The 25,098-nt window shown below is 31.7% G+C and overlaps 1 protein-coding gene and 1 long non-coding RNA gene across 7 annotated transcripts in view; one reads left to right on the top strand and one right to left on the bottom strand.

The window, feature by feature from the left end:
- LOC147078361 (uncharacterized) overlaps positions 1–25,098 on the bottom strand; it is a 693,462-nt gene that overhangs the window by 506,326 nt on the left and 162,038 nt on the right. The window lies entirely within an intron of this gene.
- Positions 3,092–4,837, top strand: LOC147078362 (uncharacterized). The gene is made up of 3 exons (XR_015071989.1): positions 3,092–3,156; positions 3,549–3,740; positions 4,156–4,837. It is a non-coding gene; the product is annotated as an uncharacterized LOC147078362 (long non-coding RNA).

Raw genomic sequence — 25,098 nt, 5'->3', positions numbered from 1 at the left:
ACTTACTTATTTGTTTTTTATTCAATACTGACTACACACAAGATTTTAGTATGTTGGATTCTTTATTATAAAAGCACATAAATAATGAATTACTTCAAAAACATACATATACTTGTAGAATTATAGAACCGAATGAGTCTTGAACTCGAATATTTCGCCTTCCGGGTGAGTGTTTTTTATAAAATTTTGTCGGATGTATATACGTTTTTTTGGAAAGTGGCCACATTGTTGTTAGAATATTGTATGAAATAGTGTATAAACATCAACCAATGCCTGCATTGAAATAAGAGTGCATAATGAAAATTCGCATTAATTCTATAAATATATTATGCACATTAGTTTTGAGAATTAATTTGTAAGGCAGTGTCCATTTATACATTATTTTTTAGCATGGCATGGGTGATTAGCGTGATTCTTCCATTCTTCCCTTATGAATAGGTTTAAATACAAAAGTTTTGAAGCTACATTTTTTTCCTTGGTGATGGACACCATACACGAGTATTATAAATGTGATTGTGGGAACATAGGTATTGGGAATACGCCACGTCACGCGACGTGCCAATACCCTATGCAAACCATCCACATCACACGAAACATCAGCAGAGGATTGTATAAAAGTAAATAAGAAAAAATAATCTAGAAATATTGGGTTCATGAAATAAATCAATAAAAAAATACGATTTTCAGGTGCAATGTTCTACTAGATCAATCAAGTTTGATACATTATTTAGAAGATACATGACAATAATATATCGTCTCTGTTCTGGCAGAACACACTAACTGTAGAATACTAGTTTTGAGTAATTTGACTTTGAAGTTGTTAAAATGTTTGAAATGGTCTATCATGTGAGTTTATTAAGTAATCGTAAAAAGGACGACTTTAAAATAAAGACTGTTTATTTATTAGGAAGGTTTCCAGACGGTAAAGTTTGAAATAAGGAACATTTTGGTATAACTAACTCAATATGTCATTTTTTCGAATTAGTGTCTTCTGCCAGAACAGTGACGATATTATCAAATATAATACTCATACGTGAGTATAATAATATATTTGAATAGCATTAATTCGTATTACTATGAAGGTGCTCACGATGCGTCGGGTAGCGTGTTTTCCCGCATCGCCGATAACACGCTGAATCGGGTTGATTGGATCGTGTATTTCTTCTTTTGTCGTGTTCATGCGCGTATCCGGAAATTTGTACGTAAACATTTCACCACACTTATTCGTGCGCCGCAGTACGTGAAACATGAGTTCGTATAACATTTAATCAAATGACGAGTTCTTCGTTGAACATTTCACCGTGCAGTATATTTGTACGTATGCTACAACATGTGGCGAATTTTATAAGATGTCTTTATTAGGTTAGGTTAGGTTAGGGTTAATCTAATTGGAACAGTACTATTTGCAAACTATCGCCGCATTTTGTTAGATACGTACAAATGTATTCCACGGTGAAATGTTCAACGAAGAACTCGTCATTTGATAAAATGTTATACGAACTCATGTTTCACATACTGGGACGCACGAATAAGTGTCCCAAGATGAACTGAATACGTACAACTTACATGTAACCGTTCATGCGAGAGATGCGTATAGAGTTTAAAAAAATCCTTAAATAACATGGTTTTGAATAAATTATGCGTAATGTATTATCTATCGACATAAAATAGAATTAACGATCGTAGTCGATAATGAAATAGCTACTTGTCACAAAACATTTAGTTATATTTGATTATGAGTAGTCGATATAAAACCTTTCATAAATAATCTCTCAATTAAATCATCGTTTCTCGCATAGGTACTATGTTTGTCCGAGAATGACGTAAAACTATTGAATACATATACACATAGATTACTAAAATAATATTATCTTTATATATACATCCTCAAAATATAATACAGTGTACTAGTGCATACAATAAAACATAAAAAAACAGTTCTATATTAATTTATTAATTAAATATTTATCCATATAAAATTAAGCTTAGTAGTTGGACATCATACTACATTAAAATACAAAACAACTACAAATGGTGGTCCCGACGGAAATGATGAATAACTACAGTATAACTGATAACTTTAAAATTCTTATATTTTTCATTGGTAGATAAAATCAACATTTTTTCCAAGTTTCGTTACTGAACATGAACAAAATTATAAATTATAAGCAATTGAAAAAGCCAAACAAATAAATCGTATACGAAGTAGAGTAAGTCTATTATAATATTGATAAGCTCTTTCCTTATTAATCTAATACGAAACATGTGCGTAATAATTAAGTCTCGCGTTATAAAAACCATCTAATTAGAGAAAGCTTTCCCTTGGAGGGCTGTAGACCCACTGTTTCTTTTTATTTACCATATTAAGTATATCATTCCGCGCCTTTATACAATGAAACAAGTTATACATTATATGAGAGTAGGGAGTAGGTACTTATTATTGTTGTATGCGAGCTGGAAACCCCAAGAGATGCAATTAATAACGCTGGAAACTGGCGGATTATCCCAAAGAGAGGGTTAAGAGAGCTACATATGGGCGGGTAAACAAAGTTTGCGGCGAATGCGGGCCAAGAGAATGCACACCGCAGAACACATTTCAGTCCGCGTTCGTCTCATTTCCCACTTTGCGACGCGTGACGCGTTAAGGGCACACATGCTTACCTAGAGTTTCTGTTTTTTCATTTAAAGTTGAACTATGACATTGAATACTACGTATGATTTTTAAAGTGAAAGTGATATTATGTTACATCTCTTTTACGCATGCTAATATGATTAAAAAATTATTCTTTCTCTTTCTGTCACATTCGAATTTGTTTACCGAAGTTTAAACATTTACTATGCGTATTAGCTGACGTGCTTCGTCGTTTACAAATTATACATAAATTTAAAAAATATATGTATTTATAATATTAAATATATTTTATAATGTACACAGATTTTTTTAACAACTATATTATATATACTTTTATTTATTTGTCGCATATTTAAAAAGTTCTTGCTATATTAAAATCTTTTTTTTAGCCGGCCAAATAAATCCGTATTTTTGGCCATAGACTAGTAGAAAAATCTCTCTGCTCTGCTGTCAAATATTATGTTTGCAAATTGCAAGGTACCTAAAACAATTGTGTTTTATATCAGGAATAAGAAACACTATCTGTAAGTACAATATTATGTTATTTATTACTATCGTAGTATTCTGTGTGTTTTGCATATATTATTCAAGTGTTTATTTATTGTTTTCTTAGTCTATACATACTTTCAATGTTTCATAATTCCGACGTAATACAATCCTTTTTTTGAGGTTAGTTACATTCATTCCAGAATTATATAAAACCTGTGATTTCATATATATTTGTTTGATATAATCTAAGGCGTTCTAGTTGTTATTAAACATGTTACCTACCTGATTACTTTATTTTAGTTAATCAATCTTTTTTGATGCTTTGTATTATCACTAATCCGTTTTAATTACCACTCTTCAAACAGTCGCCAACCATAAAAGATTAAAAATCACACTATTAACAGTTCCTATGTTATGTTTTTTGCAGATGGAGAAAATGTCTACCGAGATCTTTGCTTGTCGACGGTTTCATATGAATAAGATGGAATGAAATAAATCTTTTAATTAATAATGAAATAAATCCGACTTTCGGCATACGTTTCGAACATGGCGTGATTTATGACGTCGACCATCAAGCATATACACCCATTTTATAGATTTAATAGTACAATTACACAAGGTAAATATAAAGTGACTAATGTTTAAAAAATAAAACAATTTTATAAAAACATTTTTGCACTAAATTTATTATCGATAATGATATAAAAGTTGCTATTTTGATTCATAATATAAAATATAATATAATTATGCATATCAGTTACTTGTATCATACTAGGTATGTCATTTGGTAGAGCTTACTCTCCAAGTCTTGTCTTTTTCAGCCTCAATATCACTTTGATATTAGAAAAATTGTCTTTCCAACACCAATGAAAGGTGCATGTATCTATACACACACATTTCAAAGGCTTTAAGTTTTCTAGATGCTGTATATTACTTCTTCTCTTCGGCTATATCCGCATCTTAGTTGCAGCATATGGATACAATGCGGCGCCTCCAAGAATCTCTGTCACTCTAGTTTTTTTGCATCGTTCCAGGTCATACTAGCAGCCCGTAACTCTGCCAGATATGCTATATAGATAGTGTTTAGCGGCCATCCAGAACGCCGGAATCCGGTTGGCTTGAAGAACAGGCAAACCAGATTGGGATTCTCTTCAGGCACCCGCAGCACGTGGCCGGGCCAGGTACAAAGTTGCGTATTCACTCTCAGCGTGATGGGAGGCTATTTGGTGCGTTCTTTTATCTCCCGTTACTTCTAAAATTACCGCACACCCAGTATCCGTCGTAAACATCTGTTCTCGAAGCTCAGTATACGGTTGCTCGGAGCCTTTGTAAGGTGCCATGACATAAAAACTAGTAAGATATTCAAAATAACTGCTAGAATGAATACATTGTTGAAAGGAAATGAAAACTGATAATATGATATATCAATTAATTTGTCCATCTGAAGTTGTAGATAACAGTTAATAATTATATGCCAGTAATTAAATGCTGACTTCAAATGAAAATTGACAATTAAATATTGAAATAATATATTACCAGTTTTGATTTTTTTAAGTACTATACTATATCCATGGTTCATATTACAATGTCATAGTAAAACTTAGAAGAATAAAATATGTCGTAAGACGAAATCAATCTTGGGGTTTTAATATAAGTTAAATAAATAGTACACAGCTAATTTGTTATTACTTTGAATACATGCCATGTCTTTACATTAATAAAAAACAGAAAAACAATTTAATAATGTATAAATATCTAGTTAGACACGATGACCTCCATTTAATTTCCTCTTATTTTAAAATTCACCAAGATATATCCTAATAAGTAGGTAAGTATATTACATTTGTACATATAATAAGTAAATCAAGTACTTAACATAAATAATTATACTGTAAAATTAAATTACAATTGAAGCAGTATATATGGACCCCACAGAGTAATTAACAATATAATAATTTATATAATTATATCGGGTATATACTATATTGACACATTTTAATGAAGTCTATTTTTCTTGGTACCTACGTTCAATGATAAATGTTGTTTTATATTGTAACATAAACAATGGTAATATGCATTGATCTTTCTGATTTTTAAACTGTGATATCTATTTTATATATCTATTGATTTCTATGTGTATTATTGATACATTATTTATTTCAAATACAATAATTTCAAAACTAACAGTAAATAATATATAGAAAGCGTCATGTTGTTTAGTTGGAAAATCTACTAGGAAATTCCATCCAATCCAAATCCAATTTTTACCAGGTGGGTACTTGTAGGTCAGTTATTTTTGGAATAAAATGAATCCCTTAAAAAATATGAAATAAGAATAGAATGATAAATATTTGTGAAAATTTACCAAATCAACATGTTTAACGTGAATATTTTCACACTAAAATGATAAATATTGTTAAGAAAATATACACAAACAGTTCATTCAGAAGTTATGACGTTTAAAAGATCCCGCGAGTTAACTCGTGCATGGCACTGATCAGTTATGAGGTGATATCAGTTATAATCATTTATGAGGAATGGTTAAAAGCCATTGGCACAACCAATTTGGTTTTTGACCTTGAGAACAAAATGTAATTTTTACACGGGACCAAACTCCACGGCTGCAGAGACGAATGCTTATACAAAATATGGCACAGTGGAATCGCCAGCAAGATCTTTAGGTATCATTATTTAGATGTAAGTATACATATTATTTTGAATTTCATAAAATTACACTCGTGGGTGTCTAGTAACAGTAAACTATATTAGTAAATTAGATATATCTTGATGAACTATAAAATAGTGATGTAATATAGACTTGTTGAAAATATATTAAGCATAATAAAATTTAAAATAAAAATTTAGAAATTCAGCCTTTCTGGTTCTCTAATATTCATAGATCTACTGGTTCTGGGATCTACTATTTCTGGCAGTAGACAATTCATATAAAAGTGATATATCTTTTTTTCAATCCAAAATGTCTCGTCTTTTTTGATTAATTCTATTTTAACAGGAAAATTATGTCCCGTCCAAACTCCAAATAAACAGACATCTTTCTTAGTAATATGAAGCTGCCCCTGAATCTGGAAGTACCAATCGTGAATTTTATCTATTACCATATTCCTGTCTTTATCTACTTTCCAAAATTTAATTTTTTTCTGTACAATAGCTTCATCTGCACTTATTCCAGCAGCTGAGAAAGGACATTTTATTTCAATAATTGTATCATCATCGCTGACGCCATCTGGCGTTGCACCGATAAAATCATACACATCATCGATAAACAATCCACATCTCTCAATCTTAATTCGTTCTTGTACACTAAGCTGTTGTAAAGCTATTGATTCATTTTCTTTACCATATTTTACCGCTTTCACGTTGGCTAATGATTGGCTATATAATAAACGTTTTACCAAAGGCCCAAATTTTGTATTTTCTCGCCGCTTACACACCTTTCCAAAAACAGAGGCAGTAAGAAGGTTTCGTCGCCTTTCTAGCCATTCTGCACATTCAGATTGTAATACAGTGCGTCTTTCTATATCCCTCCTCTCATAGTTTGTCAGTTTGAGTTTTTTCAAAAAAGTTTCTTTTAACAATTATTGATATTGATTTTTGTCCATATCAGGTTTTTGGCAACTCTCTCCATAATCTGGATTAGATAAAGGAACAGAATGTATTGGTTTTCGCCAAGGTTTTCCTATTTTTTTTTTATTTATTTTCAACCTTCTTGATTCTAAGCGATTTATGAAGGCTTTTGGGCTATTTTTATAAACTTGTTTTTGAATTGTGCAATGTAACTTATTTGTATTAAATGCGATTACCGCCGCTGCACATCGTCCCATGTACGATTGTCTTTGAGAGTAGTTAATTCTCTTGCCGCCTACAAATTTTGCAATCATGTTATTAAAAGATTCTGAAATATTAGTAGAAAAATTATAAATTAAACTTTTTGAATTTAGCACCAAACGAGAATTATATATCATTAATTGAGAAAATAGACTGCATTCTTTTAATGCTGGTACATAATTTACATCAAGCATGTCCTCTGTATTTGGTTCATTTGTACAAAAATATGGTAGACAAGAAGTATGGTCTCCAAAAACATGGTGCGGTCCATTAATTAAATCTTTTTTCAAAGCGATAACCTTTTCTTCGAAAGTACTATCTTGTAGTTTTCTATACTTGATTGCACCTATGACGGCTTTCCGCAGACGTCTTTTTCTTGACGCAATGATTTTTCTTACATTCAAGGGATATCTTGTGTCTTTGGTTAATGCCTCTATTTTGCCACAATAATTTCTAATTAAATGGTTTTTACATTCAACTTTCTCGACAGTTACATTCGGATAAGGGTGACAATCAAGAATTTTTTTGTATGTGCTGGAATCTCCATCAGCAATCAATTTTGAATAAATCAATCCATGTGTATTAATAGATTCTTTAAAGCCTTCTAATATTGCTGTAGATTCCATTCCAGCTGACGGACCGGTGTAATTTAAAAAGCATTTATGTTGTTGAGCAGGGATATTTTTATTTTTAGCTTTGGCGCACAAATCGCAATATTTATTTTTCACTGACATGTACAAAATCTTCCCGGTTCTTTGACCAATGATCGTGGCAGCGCCAGATGCTGCGGAATAATTGCATCTGTATGAACGTTTCGACCAACAGCCGTCTGCAACAACTGATATCATGGGAATACCAGAAGAATCGACGTCACCATTTTCGATTGCAAGTTGTCGCTCTTCTTTCGCAGCGTTTTCCATACTCTTATTTTTGGTTTCTTCAAACCACTCGTACACCTTCTGTTGACTCTTTCTGTATGTTCTTGCTGTAATCGATGGTACATCAATTGCAGAACACATTTCTTCCAGATTTGAAAATCCACTGCCGATACTGATTATACTGGATACAAATGCGTCACACAGATTCATTTTGTTTTCGTTCATTTCAGTGGTATATAATTTAAATTTTTTACCACAAAGTTTACATTGGATAAAAAATGTACTACTAAAGTTTTCCCGATTTTCCCCAAAAATTTCTAAATGAGATAAATTACAATTAAATGGAGAATCATGGTGGCTAATTAATTGAAGTTGTTGGAAAAAATATGAAAAGTCTATAATTCTACGGCCTTCTACACGGAATTTAGGACTTGAATCTTCAATTTCATTTTCTATAATAAATTCTTCGTGTTCGTGTTCAAATGTGGGATGAAATTCTGGTTCAGGTAGTATGCTTTGAGGATTTCCATGCTCAGGCATAGTCTTCGGCAATATATCAATACTATAATACATTCAAAAATATTAGTTTAGTAGATAGTTAGATAGTTAACAGAAAACAAAATGTATAGCTGGTATTAATTATTGTACCAGATTATAATTTTTGTCACAGACACACTAATTTCGAATAAGACGTGGCAAAAACATAATATAAAAAAATATAAGTACAAATGATCATTATACTTAATTGTGTGTATTAATAAGTAATACGCAAAACTTCCTTTTGCAAGATAAATAAATATTGTGAACCAAAATTTTCTGTGAAATGTGGTTTTTTCAACTATGTATGATTATGTCAAATTATAAAATAATAATTTCAAGCCTTTGTGTTTTTAATGTATTAGTATTTCCATCTTTTCTCCTACGTCTTTTTTTGGAACTTCCAGCCATCGGATAGTGAGTTCGTGGCATTTTTTGTAAGTACAATCGATATTAAATAATTGTGATAATATTGTTAGGTACCTATGTCAAAAACCGAGGATGAAAATTTCGCATTCCCGCTGAAATAAATGACGTTCATAGTATTGCCAGGCTAAACTTTCGAAATTAAAGTTAGTTTTTAAAAAAAAAATTACATTGGAAAATATTATGTAAGTACAGGCATCCATTATTATGTTATTTGATGAAAGTATTCTTTAAAATCATCTGTATTATTATAATCTCGCAAATTCATAATTTAGTAAAAGTTAAATTTTCTGTAATATAAATATCAGTAGGTACCTAACCTAGGTAGATTCATAATTTGGCTAAGTAAAAAATATAGATATTTTTACTTCGCGATGTGTTTGAGGTGTTCTAAATTATGTAAGTATGTTTAATAACAAATGTGAAATTCGTAAAACCTCATGTGTATTATTTATTAAATAAAAATAGTAAAACTAATAGTAGATACAAATGGTGAAAAACTTCTTTCAATTATTTACTAAAATATCAATCCAATAATATTTTAGTAGATATGGCAATACTGGACGACCTGATATATTTCACTGAAATAAAATAAAATCTATCACAATTTATAAAATACATACCTACTACAATCATAATTATTTTGAATGTAGAGGGAGATAGTTATAGAAAGGGACAGAAAACTGATTGCTATGTTGCAATATTAGGCAAAATAGATTGCAACAGTGTTAAAAATTGTAATGTATGATTTAGTATGACATAACGTAAAATTGACGCAAATACAAATTTCTTCAGATTTTTTTTTGTTTTGTCCTCAAATGTCAAAATATGTTTTCCTTTTGAATAATTTGTCCGAATTTATGTTTGTATCACCTATTTTTGTGCTCAATTTGTAGCATTCACTTTTATAAACATATTTTTATACAATATTCGTGGATTGGCGTATTTTTTTGGTCATATGAAGTGAAAATAGCACCAGCTAAAGATTCCATACATCTAACGCCAAATTTGCAGGCGGTCTGACGTCCCATCGAGTTGGTCAAATATTTCGTGAAATGGTTGTTTTTAAAATGTATCTATTTAGTATTATAAATTTATATTTAACAAGATATTTCATCATTTATTCAATGATTAATGATAACCCTTCTGATACGTAGCTTTAGATTATTTGGAATGTCTATAATTATCGCATATTTTAATAACAAAATATCCAGTCGATTCCGTTAGATTTAGAGCCAACAGAAACTGCAAATATTATAATTATACTGAATATATTTTACTACATTATGTTTGATAACATTAAAACTATCTATAATAAACGGTTTGACATAATATTTAGTGGAAAAAACGGTTATCAACACAGTCCATTAATGTCACAAAAATATGGCCTCGTTGTCCATTATTACATTTCAAGCTTCCAAAGAATATTATTTTACGTCATAAAAATACTTTATGCAGTTATCAAATGTTTAACATAAATATTTGCCGATGAATAAGCTTCATAATTATATAAATAGTTTTTCTATAAATCTTACGTAAGATTCAGGCTTAACCTCCGAAAATACCAGAAAATAGCTGACATGGAACACCTTCCCCCTTAAGGAAATGATTATCCCGCCAAGATTCGAAAAAAGAACAGTGAGCCATGATACAATAATAAAAATATGTTTGATTCGACTACGTTACTGAATTTGACATAATGGCGATAACACCATTGTTATCATCAAATTAAGATTTACGTATTTTCAACTTTACAAATCACAAATTCAAGACGTTCACAACATGACATGAAAAAAAAAGGATATAATAATATTAAAACTGTATTAAAAAACAAATGAATGTAAGTACCTAGTAGGTACTGTCATTTCCCTCCATTTTCGAAAGTGGAAAGATGTTGTCACTTTTATTTTTGTATGGTTTTTCGTCTGGATTCAGGACTTGGAGGTGGACAAATAACACAACGTAATTGTGGTGGAACCGGCGAGGCTTATTTACGTTAATATCTACTAATGGTTATATTTTTTTATAATTTATTTTATGCGTAGCGCGAGTTAACAATGTTTACTGTCTGGCCGTCTGCAGATATTTTTAAACGGCTGCAATTTACAGTATTGCCGGCTTTATTATTATTTATTTTCGTAATCAACCCTTACTATTTGTCGGTTTGGTACCGACTTGGGCTTCCCCAGATTCACAGAGACATCCCCAAATGGGGACCATTTGGGAATGTAACGATACATATTAGAAAAAAATATAAACCAATATCATCATTCTCTATTCCAACTAGTTAATAAGTTAATAAGTCAATAACATAATTATTATGTCGTTATTTTTATATTGTCAATTCTAGATATACAAGGTAGTTATCTAAATAAATTTTAAGTTAACAACACAACACATTCAATATCGAGATATGTAATTAATAATTATTGTTATAATATATCAATCAGTAGCGAAGGGTGGAGGTAGGCTAGGTAAGATCCGCCATAAATAGTCAACATTAAACTTTATTAGTCATAAAAATTTGTTTTTATTGAACCAATACTACATTTTACCGGTGATATTGGTTAGTTTTTAAAAATCAATTAAGCCCTGACTAAACCAAACCATAATAGTTTTGGTATATTTTGGACGATACGACAAAATTGTGCCCACTCTTTCATTCATACCGACTTAAGTAGGTATTTGTCTTCGTTGGATTAAGAATACATACGTATTATACATATTGTCAGTTCATTTTTTTTAAATTCATTAATCCCTGCCTAAACCATACTATAGTACTTAGATAAAAAATATTATTCTATCTATAAAATATTCACAAATAAGTACCTATGTATGATTTAATTGCATAGTTTTATATGTTATAGATAGATGAGTATTTTTCGACAATTATCTATTATATATATGTGTTGACACATATATATCAAACGTCGTAAAGTCCACTGAATGTCAAACTGAGAAAAATGCAGTTTTATCATATCTTGTAATACAAATGGTTGTAACATGTGAGATATTGTCAGATAATTGAATCTAATACCCACGATGGCTACAAGGATTTTTCTTCTTAGCTTCGGTGCTCGACCTCTTTTTGGCTTTGTCTGGATCCACAAAATCCACTTCTACATCCATTTTATGTTATAATTGTTTAGAAATTAAGGAAAATGATAGGTGCCATCGTTTAGCTTGTGGACTTAAGGTGGTTTGAAAAAATATTGATCTTTCGAAACGTGATTTCATACGTAAACAGTGGACTTTTGGGGGTTTGCAGTATACCATAATGTGCAGATTTGCATACTCTATTAAACGTATATCAAAAGTAATTTGTTTCAATATGTGGACTTTACGGCGTTTGATATCCATCAACTCATATATGGCTTGGTTTTTGCAGGGTTTATTTGTTTTTTTAAAACTAACCAACGCCATCTGTAAATTGTACCTAGTCTTATTTCAATGAAAACAAATATGTATGACTGACAAAGTTTAGTGTGCATCATTTGGTGGATCTTAACAGCCTACCTCCACCCTTCTCCACTGATATCAATATAATATCGCGTTCATAAAATATGGTCACGTTCGATTATTGAACATTGTAATTTGCGATTTATTGAAAATATTTCGCGTAATCAATGATATTTTACGGTTGTGTGAGATGTATTGATTATATTGTTGAATAATAATACTTATGAGATATATATATATATCGTATTTTCTTTTCGTGGCAAATAAACTATTCCGAGAAGGAATCAGGAAATTAGAAACGAACGGAAATTTGAAACGAGAGAAAAGACATTAAATATAGCCGAATAAGAAAGAGCGAAGGTATTTTTAATGAATTAGCAACATTATCCTGTACCGTTTCTCAGAAATTCGCAATAAATTTTCAATATATATTATATTATATACCTACATATAAAAATAAGCCGGAATTTTATTTCGGCTGGTCGTGGAAAATGCTCTCATTAAAATGAGGATAATACGAAGAAAAAAAAGTCCCGTCAGAAACACAAAATTAAATTCCTCCCCGAAACAAAAATATATAAGCACGCAAACGGGCATCCCCCGGATTAAATCGAGAAAACAAAGATCGCTGTGGGGCGCCAGAGATTAAAATGGAAGAAAGAATGAAAAAAAAAACGAAAATTGTCGCGATCAAAAAGTGCTGTTTTATTTTTACTTAAATTTAAATTTTGATACTCAGTCGATTTGTATTCAGCGGTCTTTGGGGTTTAATTTATATGAAACATCTATACTAGGGTAACCATCTTGATTCAAATAAAAAAGATAGTTGCCACATTGAAAATAAACATGCATTAAAATTATATGTAATTTTCAATTGTTACGTCATATTACCATTGTTATATTTCGGCCTAGCTAAATAATTGGTTGACCTAAACAGACCAAATTTTATTTTATTTATTCAAACTTCCCGCCCTTTCGGGACATAATTAAAAAAAACCATATCAATAGAGGCGTTAGTGGGTTTTATTATCAACCCATAACGTAAGCTCGTGTTTAAACAAAATGTAAAAACAATATCATCGCCCATTCTATAGCGATATTATATATATCCGTATGTTATATTATACCCAAATGTAAATTACTTTCTTTAAATAATAAAATTGTCTCCACGTGCTAAATGCAGTTTTTGAATACACCAAATCCACCCTCTCTAAGAAATATCGCTCGATAATCTGCAGTATTTTAATAAGTAGATATACGGTTATTAGTTGAGCCTGTTTATATTTTCACGTAAACGAAACGCGCATTTAATATTAGTATTAATTGAAGTCGTTTGTTCCGTTTTATTGCCTGAACATCATTAACCAAAGCTGGCTTTAAAGCTTTGGTCTATGGTGACTGGCTTTCGTATTTCTATCTTATTAATCCGTTCTGTGGTTATAGGGAAATGACACTACAGTCGGTAGCTTAATTTATTGGTAAAGCTGGTCGCCGGATTTTCGATTTACATGTTATGCGGGCTAAAGTCCAATTCAATCCTAAAAAATATCTACTTATATTTGTTATGTTTATGAGGTTGTTCCAAATTATGCAATGGATTAATTGATTGTTTGTTTGAAGTAGACATAAACATGCCATATTGTACGGATGTAATGAAATATGTACACCGAAGAAGTGCTGGAATGAGAACCAGTAACGCATACCCTAATAAACATATTAATATTATGTATGTCCAAAATATAAGTGGACGATACTCAGGATACCCTCACTGCGACCCCGGCGATTGACTTAAAAAAATATCCCGTACTTGTTTGGACATGTGCCACGTACAAGGAATCATTATAATGAATGGAATTTCCATCTTACGATCTTTATCAGTCGCTCACATTATATTACAACAAAGTTACGAGCAAGAGTGAAACAAAAGTCAGTTAATAGTCGCAGACAGGTCAAACATGGTAATATAGATTCTATTTTGCAACACGGAATAAAATACATGTTATTTTTTATGTATTGCAAAGTTATATGAAGTTTCTTTATGTAGTTTATTGATTAAGTGTTTGTATATATTTTTAAATACCCCGTGACCGTGTACAAAATGTGTTTCCCATGATCAACCCTATCATGGTTTACTGTCATATAAAATAGTTTTATCCGTAGCGAAGTATTTGGTCACCTCGAATCAGTACACGTGGCGTTGAAGGGAAACACGATCCGGCCAGCGAGACGGAATGCCAAAAACGAAAGGGAAAACTGCGCAGTCATTACAAATTACAATGGCCCCGGCCGAATATTTCCCAACGAGAAAACTTTTTAAAACGTCATAAAATCGACCCCTCGGGTCAAAACTTTCCGATACCCTCATAGTTAGTTACGCACTCTGTCTGAATTTTAAGACAGTTAACAACGGTATTGATTTACCTCACGTCCCGACGTAATTCCAATATAATATACTAGACACGTTTCAGAATGATCCTCACTTCATTAATATAAATAATTCAGTAGGCAGGCTGGTGTTTTCATGGTTTTTTTTCTCCATACCTGCTCTCCTGCGAATAATATTGTAGTGAATTTATTTTAACGTAAATTTTTAAAGAATATTGAAGTTTAGTTACATCGTGGGATTATAATAGAAAAGCATTAAGAGTAAACTCTAAGGTAGAGGTCTGTAACGCGCCCCCTGTGGGTCATAGTGTACCAGAGGGGATATTTGTTGCACCCTTACTGAACTTGAAATTTCACCCTCAAATGACTAAATTATACAAAAAACAGGCCTTGTTAAGATGTCATTCTACAACCCTTCAAATTCATGTAATTTAGTAAAATTTTCTTATGCTTTTTTGATAAATTTATTCCATGCATAATATTTTTGGTTATTAAAGCCATGCAATATTCACAAAATCATCCTTATTTCTAGACGGCGACAATATCTAATGACATCAAATAACCAATATTATAATATTATAATTTCTTAAATCTTAATTTTTGAGTAATAAATTAAAAGTAATAGAGATTTATTTTAATAATTTTAATACCGAAACAATTAATAGATATTAATTGGAAAATTTTCTTTATGGAGTGCAAATGTTTTTTTTTTATAATTTTATTATTACGATACTGTGATGACAGATGGTTATAAGCATGGCCCAGCACACCCTGTAGCGGGCCCCCCTACCTATCGCTAAAGATAAAGGCAGTGTGATACAATAGCGTTTTCCAAATTGTGTTCGCGGTAAAATGAATGTGTATACCTATTTAGTGTTTTTTTGCATGTTTTAATAAGTACATCGATTTGAATTATGGAGTTGGCGAGTATCGATACGCAATAAAATTTGTATCGTACAACCACATTATTTTAAATAATGACATTATTGAAGAAAAATAGCGCCACAGGCGACTTTTTTTACTATTAGAGAGAATTTGTGATATGTGATATCACTTGTCTGGTCGACTCCCCACGCCGGGCCCTTCCTGAGCTCGGGCCCTCAGGCTAGAGCCCTGTCAGCCCCCCCTTTGTGGGGGGGCATGGTTATAAGTGTAGGTTTCTTCACTTTTTAAGTTTACTTTTATAATATGTTCCAAATTATTGTACATTCTTTGATGTGGCTAAATATTAGAGTTGCAACTTTATTGGTCACAAAGTTACGTTAAAAGATATCACAATAATATATAGACCACATGTGAAAAAAGTTGATATGGCTAAAACATATATCTGATTGAAAAAAATGATTAAAGGTTTGTGTTGGGACACTAATTCTGCATATTTTGATATACAATACTTCAAAATATCGTATAAACTAACTTGTCAGACTGATTTTAAAACTTTGTTTTTGCTCTCCCATAAAATTGTGTAAACAGCAGTTTTAACCGTATGCCATCCATCACTCAATTTTAGTACAATTGCAGTTAAACACGTGAATACAATTTCTGCAGATTGACGTCGGCACATTCCCCATCGAGTGTGAGGGCCGAAAATAGTAGAGGCTTGCGTGATTCTGTACTCAATTAAAAATAGTCCTAAAATAAATGTTTTATTGACGTGTTATCAATATATGTAATAGAATTAAAAAAATATTGCAATATAGTGGGTATAAAAACCAGACGACTATCGCTTTCGATATTTAGATTATGTCGAAGCAAATATTTGATATTTTGTTTGCTGTTGGTAAACAAATATATTAAGTATATCAATGAATAAAACTTAATATTCATACAAAAATATCAATCTTTCAAAAAAATGTGAAGTGGGGTGGTAGTTTTCTGGCATCTTCTATTACGACTTATTTTTTTACTATTATGGTTAACGTTTAACTTTATATGATATAAAAGAAATCCATTTAGGAAGACATCAACATAATTTTCAAAATATATTTATTGGAAACTCACCAAAACAATTTTGTATGCCAAGGATTTTGAAAATAGCCGCTGAAGGTTGCTTACCTGTAAAAAATGAGATAAAAAATCATTAGTATTGAGATTACAGCCACAGAAAATTTGACATTTTATTGCATTGAAATATGCCGCAATTTTCTTCGTTTAGTATCTATAAGATGACATTTATATGATGTCATATAGGTACTAAACGAAAATGTTGTCATTGTTCACCTAAGCACTGTATGTTTTGCCGTATAATAAAAATGACCCCTTTCAGAGATTAGACCGTAACAAATTGTTGTATACTTAGAATTAGTTTAAATTTCGTAATGATAATAATATTAAGATTTCATTATAGTTTCTGTAAACCTTCAAATTGTAAAATATAACCAACTGCCTGCTCAGTTAAATGTAGGTGTATTAAAATACTGAGAAGATCACACGAAACTCCAGCCAGCGACGGCTACAAGTAAAAGACAAAACGGCCATGAGCGGGAGGGGACGATGATAACACATTTTCGTCACTTGTCGTTTACCTGAGAGCCACGATAATGTGTCAGTCGGACTATGTCCTTTTGATAAGCCGGCATGGTGTGTTGGCAGCATTAATTGTTAATTTATATTCCTAATTTATTTACTACCTATGCTGTAATCGTCTTTTTAAATAAATAACTATGCATCTAATCTTGTTGATTATTAGTTAAGTGCACAATTATGTGCAATAAATAATTGAAGCGGGCAGACCTTTAAGTATATCAGTATAGCCATCATCAGCCAGAGTCAATTCGCAACTGGTTGAAGGCTTGTCCTAGCTCCCCATTTTCTAGGTCCTTGCATTATAGTATAATGGTAAAAACTACATTAATTTGCATTATACTGTAGGTACATCATTTGATTCAATAAAAATCGATCTCGTATGATGTTCGAAATGATCATGCATGTAATTAATAAAATAATAGTACCCGTTCGTAACAAATGCTTATATTTACGATATCTTCACATGTAACAGCTAATCAATTTGACTGACTAAATCTAAAATAACGTACATACGCTTTTTTCAGTTTAATATTATTTATATGTTTAGGCTTAATTTATTAAACTTTTTGATTCGGATTAGTAAGTTAGTAAGTTCCCAATCTACTCTCATAAATTTTACGAAGGCACGAAGACTTATAGATATTATCAAGCATGTAAATAATATAATAATCGGGTCAATCTGATGTCTATGTCGATTCCATATTATTCAAATCAAAATGACTATTTATGGCGACCTAAATAGAAACTTCGATCAAGCGTAGCCACCCAAATAGGAATAAATAATAATGACAATATTTCAACTCTGCCTGTATTTCCAATTATCCGTCGATATAATCTATTTATGTTATGGTTTCTGACAGCCATAATAATATTATGATAGACCGATAAGTAATCAATATGGGTTTACAATTAGGAATGTTAATGCTTTTTAACCAATACTTGGAAACATTATCGATACTGCACCGATATCATTAATCGATACATTTTCTTTCGAAGTTACATCCCTGGTTAAAAAATACGTCATTCAGTTATCACAAATTAATTCAGAGTACCTATTTAGAGTTACTAACAGTACATGTATAAAGGTACACAAATATAATTATAATGCTGTCAAATATTTAATGTTCAAGTTAACACAGACAGAGATTAATCACTTATAATAATAGCTGTCAATTCTTGGTCGTAAGACATTTTAGTCCAGTCATATTAGGGTTTTTACCTGGAAATAATTTCCCTAAAGAAAAGTTTTGGTAAAATATTACATAGGTGCCTACTAGTTGTGTGAGGTCCACATATAGGTACAGAGCATCCACAGAAATACTCAATGACATAGAAGGTACATATATGGGCATAAGTTAGCATTTCCCGGATAAATACAGTCACGAAACATTTTTATATTATGTAAACTGTAAGGAAACCTAATGTAAATATGTTAAACATATAATAAACGTTAAATAATTTTGTTTTTCTTGTTTAATGTAAAATACAATTAATATAAATTTAATGTTACATTTTAGATTACAACGCAAATGATAGAACTGCATAGATTTAAATATAATAATCAGATTTATACAAGTGCGTAGACAGCGCGTGTAACCAAGCTACGATTACTATATTTTTACTGACACACAAGCTTATTTTGGAAACGTTATATGAATATACTATAGGGCAGAGATGGCGAACCTATGGCACGCGAGATGGTTTTGCATGGCACGCGAATGTTTCATTTTGAAAAGAAAAAAATTACTATTTTATATATTATACCTACCTATTTAAAACATGTTTTTTTATAAAAAAAGGTTACTTTAAAGTACTTGAGTACTTATATAATATTAAAAATAAATGACGACATAGCCATGCGTATTTTCTTCGGTTTTTCATTTTATAGTATTTACCAATCGATGCGCAAACGGAAACGACGAAATTCATGCATAAATGACAAATTGCATTATATAAAAAATAGCAGGCAAATCCTTTTCAAGATAATCATTACGTTTAATGTAAATACATAATTATTGCATAGATCGGTCCTTAGGATCGGGCAATTAAAAATGAAAATATTCAATCAACAAATCTTATGAAATTAATTATCGGCAGTCATTCAAATATAATAACTGCTTGTTATTTTGACTCAAACGTAATCTCTAAATATGGAAAACCGTTCAGTGATGATATGAAACAGTGGTTCAAATGCTTCCAGAATCTCTTTGAGAATTTCGAAAACAAGACAAAAATATTCAAAGAATAAAAGTAATGCCTTCGGCTAGAAATACGCGGAATGATAGAACATCATGAATATATTTGAATTCTTAAAATAACTATTTTTAAGAAAACTTTAAAAAAAAATTTGCCATGAAAAACTGCTTGGCACTTCAAACAGTGAAAAAATATTATTTGTGAAATTTTGGCACGCGCTCGTAAAAAAGTTCGCCACCCCTGCTATAGGGTTATCAAATAGGAGATATTATATATATACTGAACTTTTCTCTCAATAAGTTGACTGTAGGACGAGCTGTATGCAATTTAACCAAAAAATATTTAACCAAAAAAAAAGACCTTCATCGCTATGGTTTTGTCATGAAATACTGGGTCTATTTCAAGTTGCTCTAAAGGCCAATCAGCAAAATTTCGATGCACCAAATGTTCGTTCGGTTTAATTAAGTTCTTGTGTTAACTGTATTTTATACGCCTTCAAATTCAAATCTTTATGAAGAATAATGTAGTGCCATAAGAAAGTCCAAGTTCTTGAGAACGAGGTGTAATTGATTGTTCTGGATTTTATCCACACTTTGATTCACAAAATCGATATTTTCAGCAGCACGTTTACGTTTTTGACATGATGGTATCTTAACGTCACAAAAATTACCGTAATAGTAAGCTCGGTAGGTCTTACGTATAAATTTCACGTAATGCCCGAAACGTAGCTCTAATAGATTCATTAATGTTGTAATAAATTTTACCAACTTGTATACGCTGTACAATTGTGTATTTTTTCATAAGGATTTGTCAAACAATACTGAACACAAATATCAATTTTAGTGCGAACCAAAATAAAAATGGCTCCTACGACGTTTTAAAAATTTATAGTACTTATTTAAAGAGCCTTTATTTTAAATTATTATTGTTAAATAGCTAGTAAAAGCAACTTGATAAGAAAGAAATGTATATGATAGTACAATTAATTGCTAAGTATCCGATATTACGCCGGCGGAATACAACATTTCAATCAATGTTGAAATTGTCAGTTAGTTGAAAACTGGAAACGACTAGTGGCCTTATAATTATTATTGTGAGCACGGAGAGACGAAAGTTCTGACTGATTTCCTTTCAGGGGGGTGGGCATTTCCCCAAGACATTTACCAAGTAATCGATTGCTCAGTTACTACGCTTACAAAGTACAGAAAATATTTTGTATTACGAATAAACACCTATAATCTATATAGTAGATACATTATACATAAACTCGTAACTGTAGGTATAACATCTATGGTTTTGTTAAAAAAGTTTTGTTTCAAATTGGCTTATCTATCGCCTATAGATTAGGTATCTAAATAATATATTATTTTGGGTTAACATTATTCATTGAATAGTAGTCGACGACCGTTTCAAGAATTTCAAAGATTAGTGTGTCGTGATAGAGATGGGTGGGAGCGGGTTCACGTTAACCGTTTGGTTGTATCTAATTGTCGTATTATTTTTTAGTAAAAATGGGTGTGTTGACATGAAGTGTACGGCCTGAGTATACAGCGTTCGGCGGGGCGTGAGCGGCGTGCGCAACTCAAACGTGTAACAATGTGTGAAATGTTCGTAGACAATGTCTTTTTTTGGTTATACGTTTGACACTCGCATGATCCAATGAACGTGTTTTATCATTTTCTACATGCCCACACATTTTCGACCCATGCTCAAAATCGCGGATTTTTTGTGTTTGGCACTATGTATTTTCTATAAGAACGGTGTCTATAATCTAAGGTCTGCAGGTTGGGTTTTGTTCAATATATTATCTATGGATGCAATATCGCAAGTTATTTTAACGTACGCACACGTAGAAATTGTTAAAATTAGTAAATTAGCATGATTCCGTGAATAATGGATAATAATTTTAAATACTAATATACTACAGTTGGCACTCTCCAGCATTGAATTTACAGAGATGGTGATCGTTCAAAACAGTCTACGTAGACTAAATTTGTCGCCGTGACAGCGTGACAGTACGCGACATGCATCGTAATGTAATTGAAGCATTATAGTACTGTAGAAGGGTGGCAAGGACATCCAGATGACAACTTATTCAGAAATAGAGAATATCAAATATAGATGCATATTATGCAGGTAATATAAATAAGTAAACGATGTGGGCGAAGAATTGTGGACTAAGAATATTCCTAGAACCCAAAGTATCCATAATTCAAAACTCACTACTTTCGCTGCAGTTAAAATGCAGGAAGTTTTTCTCGTTGACTTGCACTTTATTCAATTTCATATGGGCTAATAGACCCATTTTTTATTTTATATTTTATTATATTCCTTTATATTATTCTAACGAGGCACGGGGACTGTTAATTTCTACATAAATTACTTGAAAGACTTCAATGTTTTATTTCTAAGCCTTTCATAAGTATAAATCCCTGCTAAGAATATTATTAGTTTAACACGGCTTAAGACTAGTTGAAGGTTAAGTAACTAGGTAGAATACTTCTAATAAGAATTAACGTTAGTACAACTAGTTAATCTCGTGTTTATAACTTTAGATTAACAAACAGATACAATAAATAAACTTATACCTACAATTGAAGTTAACGTACCTACACTTTCCCAATTTACCACATACATTGTGAATAGTTAAGTGAAATTAGCTAATAAATTAAACATAAATAATGTAGATTGTAGAATGTAACTCAAAGGAAATAATATATTACTCCGTACTTCACTGGAATACTAAGTTAGGTTAACAATAAAAATGTTAGTATTTTTTTATGTGAGTACAAGGTCGCGCCAAGTTTATTTATGAGGTAGGTGTATAAAATTAGAAAAGAAAATTACACAAAAGACGGTGGAAATAGACAAATATTCTGTGAGAGATGGTAGACAAAAAAAAACAGTTTTGTCGACTTTTCATGAGTAAAGATAAGAAATAAATAAAAACAAGACGCTTTTATTATGTTGGTAAGTCCAACTTGCTAGCAACGTAACAATTCACTTGAGGTCAGATTACACTGGCAGATTCTCACGCCGATCGTCTGTCCTGACCTTCCCCCCCAACTAATGGTCTGCGTCGATCGCCAAAAATAACGTTACTTTGGGTCGTTCACGTGGTCTAAAGAGAATAATTACCAACATTGCTCACGACCATAGACTATAGATACATCTAGACGCCACCCGTTGCATTGCTAAATGAAGCTGCGTGGCGTGCGTTTGGTTTGTGGGCGAGCGAACGCATTCGTCTACAAATGTTCGAGACCATAGACCATTTCGCTAGTGCTCGCCCAAAGTGCTCGCACTAGACGCTCAGAATTAAAATATAATTTTCTATTTTTTTTACGTTATATAGTATTTTTAAGCGGTCAAAATGCAACCATTAGGTAAAGATATCCATAATTTAAGTTATTTTAAAGAAACACTAGGTCACTGATATTAAAATATAAAATAATATACAAATAAGTTATCACAAACATGTATCAACTTACCTATGAAACGTAATACCATCTTCTCGCTTATCAATACGGCTACCATATTTTAATACAACACACAGAACCATCTTTCCTACTTAATTAACTAAAAATATTTACCACTGACTTTATGTTTAACACAAAAATAGCAATTTAGCAACATGAGCTACGACGCTACGTGAAGCGATTCACCACGATTTATCGGCGATACTTTTGGAAACTAACTTAAACACATGTTTTATCTTACTCTAACGCGTGTCGCAGAGTTTATAAGGGCGCCGAATACTTTCTCACTCGCACTCATACATTGTTTTTGTTCAGGCCTTGCTATAGATACATCTCACGACTCAATCTACGATCGGTGACAGTTGAGTCAACGATTACCGCACACTCTCGGTAAAAAAATGACTATATATGTTATCTTAATTGATTGATGGATTACTTAATAAACTATTTCTTTTATTCAATGAATAAGACACGATATTTGAGAATGTTACATTCTACATACTGAATATACCTACATAATTTGAAAACATCTCATGCATATAAATTATAAACCCTAGAAAAAAATAGACACCCGACGGGACTTGAACGTATATCTGCTGGATTTGCGCCAGGATGCTTTTCCAATTAAGCTAAGGGCATCTTATTAAATTACGACGATTTTAACTAGTAGTTGTTATATGAAATGCTTACCGAATTGCGTTATAATGTTGGATATCGGTTTTTGTATATTAGATTAAGGTAGGTATCAATCAATTCCTTAATTACTAAACGACGTCGCAGATCACTCCATTATTTAGTTTTTATCACGTTCATACACTTGCTAATAATTTTGTAAACTATTTCTTTTATTCAACGCATAAGATGCAAAATCTGAGAATGTAACATCCTATATATTATTGAATATATATTTTGAAAACATTGATTACATAAGGAGTCGTCCATATTTTATGATAATCACGCCTAGAGTTGGGTTTTGGGAATTTTCCGACGAGAATTCTCGAGAAATTTTCGAGATTTCCCATCCCGAATCTCGAGAATTGAAATTTTTAACATTTCGGGAAATCCCCGATCTCGAGAATCTTTTCTAGGGATTCGGGATTTTTTTATTATCAAATATTAATTGAAAAACGATTTTCTATATGAAAAAAGAGGACATATAACACAAAACGCTCAAAGACTGATCGGGGCATTTAACACAATTAAGCCAACGTCGACTCAAAATGAGCGCAATTTTCGCAACGAAGACTACACAATATGTCCCTTCCACCTGTGAGACATCCTACTTCTGCATGACAACGGCGTGAGTCAGAATAAACATAATGCCAAATAAATTTACACAGTTACCTTTTAAAGACTTTTTTTTTTCAGATACAACTTCCAGTTTATCATATTATGGCATTATACAAACCGTACACGCATGTAAAATGTTTTGTTATTATCACACTGTGAACAATTTATTCATAATTGACCCAAGTTAACTAATGTTGAATGGATATTTTTTTCTTATTTTTATGTACAACGAGAATATACGTTGATGAAACAAATATTGGATAAAACCGGAATTGGACAGCTAAAAACTGAAATGCCCTAAACCGGATACGGTTTTTACAGCAATAGAACAGGATCTGGCGGAAAATTTTCAAATAATATTATCGGTAAAAACTGTAAAAATGTCTTTGTCCTTCGCAATCTCGTATATTATATTATTATGCTAAGAGAAGCTTTCAAAAGCTCTTGACTTTTTTTAAATATGACAATATTTTCGGCACAATACATTATATCTTCCAGAGTCCAGAGGTAACGCCTCGTACTTGCAAAAGAAAACGTTTTCAGCTAGCGGCTCATTGCCATAGCTTAAATTAAGCAAGTTTAATAAATTTGGAACTATAGACAACTAAACTTGGAGGTAACAAAATGTCCAAACAATTACTTTAAATGGGAAATACACAGTTTTCGTTTGGAAATTTTCTGCGTTATTTACAAATTTAGCAGGGTGGTTCCGTTCGTGTCCGGAAATTTGTACGTATGCAGTTCGCCGTATCAAACTTCACCGTGAAATGTTGTATTGGAAAAATATGGTGGCATAATAAAGACCGTCCAACCTCTTTGGGTTGTATAGTACTAAGATAAAATTCGTCAAAATAAAACACGGTTCTTGTCGGTGTACAGGAAGCCAACGGCAAACAAATTTTGAAAATAGCCAATATACTGGATTATCTCACAAATTTAATGCTGTCAAACTGTG

Source organism: Rhyacophila brunnea, unplaced genomic scaffold (genome assembly GCF_057557595.1).
Source record: "Rhyacophila brunnea isolate RB1 unplaced genomic scaffold, BYU_Rbru_1.0 scaffold_11, whole genome shotgun sequence".
Classification (NCBI taxonomy): Eukaryota; Metazoa; Arthropoda; class Insecta; order Trichoptera; family Rhyacophilidae; genus Rhyacophila; species Rhyacophila brunnea.
The sequence above is the reverse complement of the archived record's forward strand: the minus strand, read 5'-3'. Positions and strand labels throughout refer to the sequence as shown.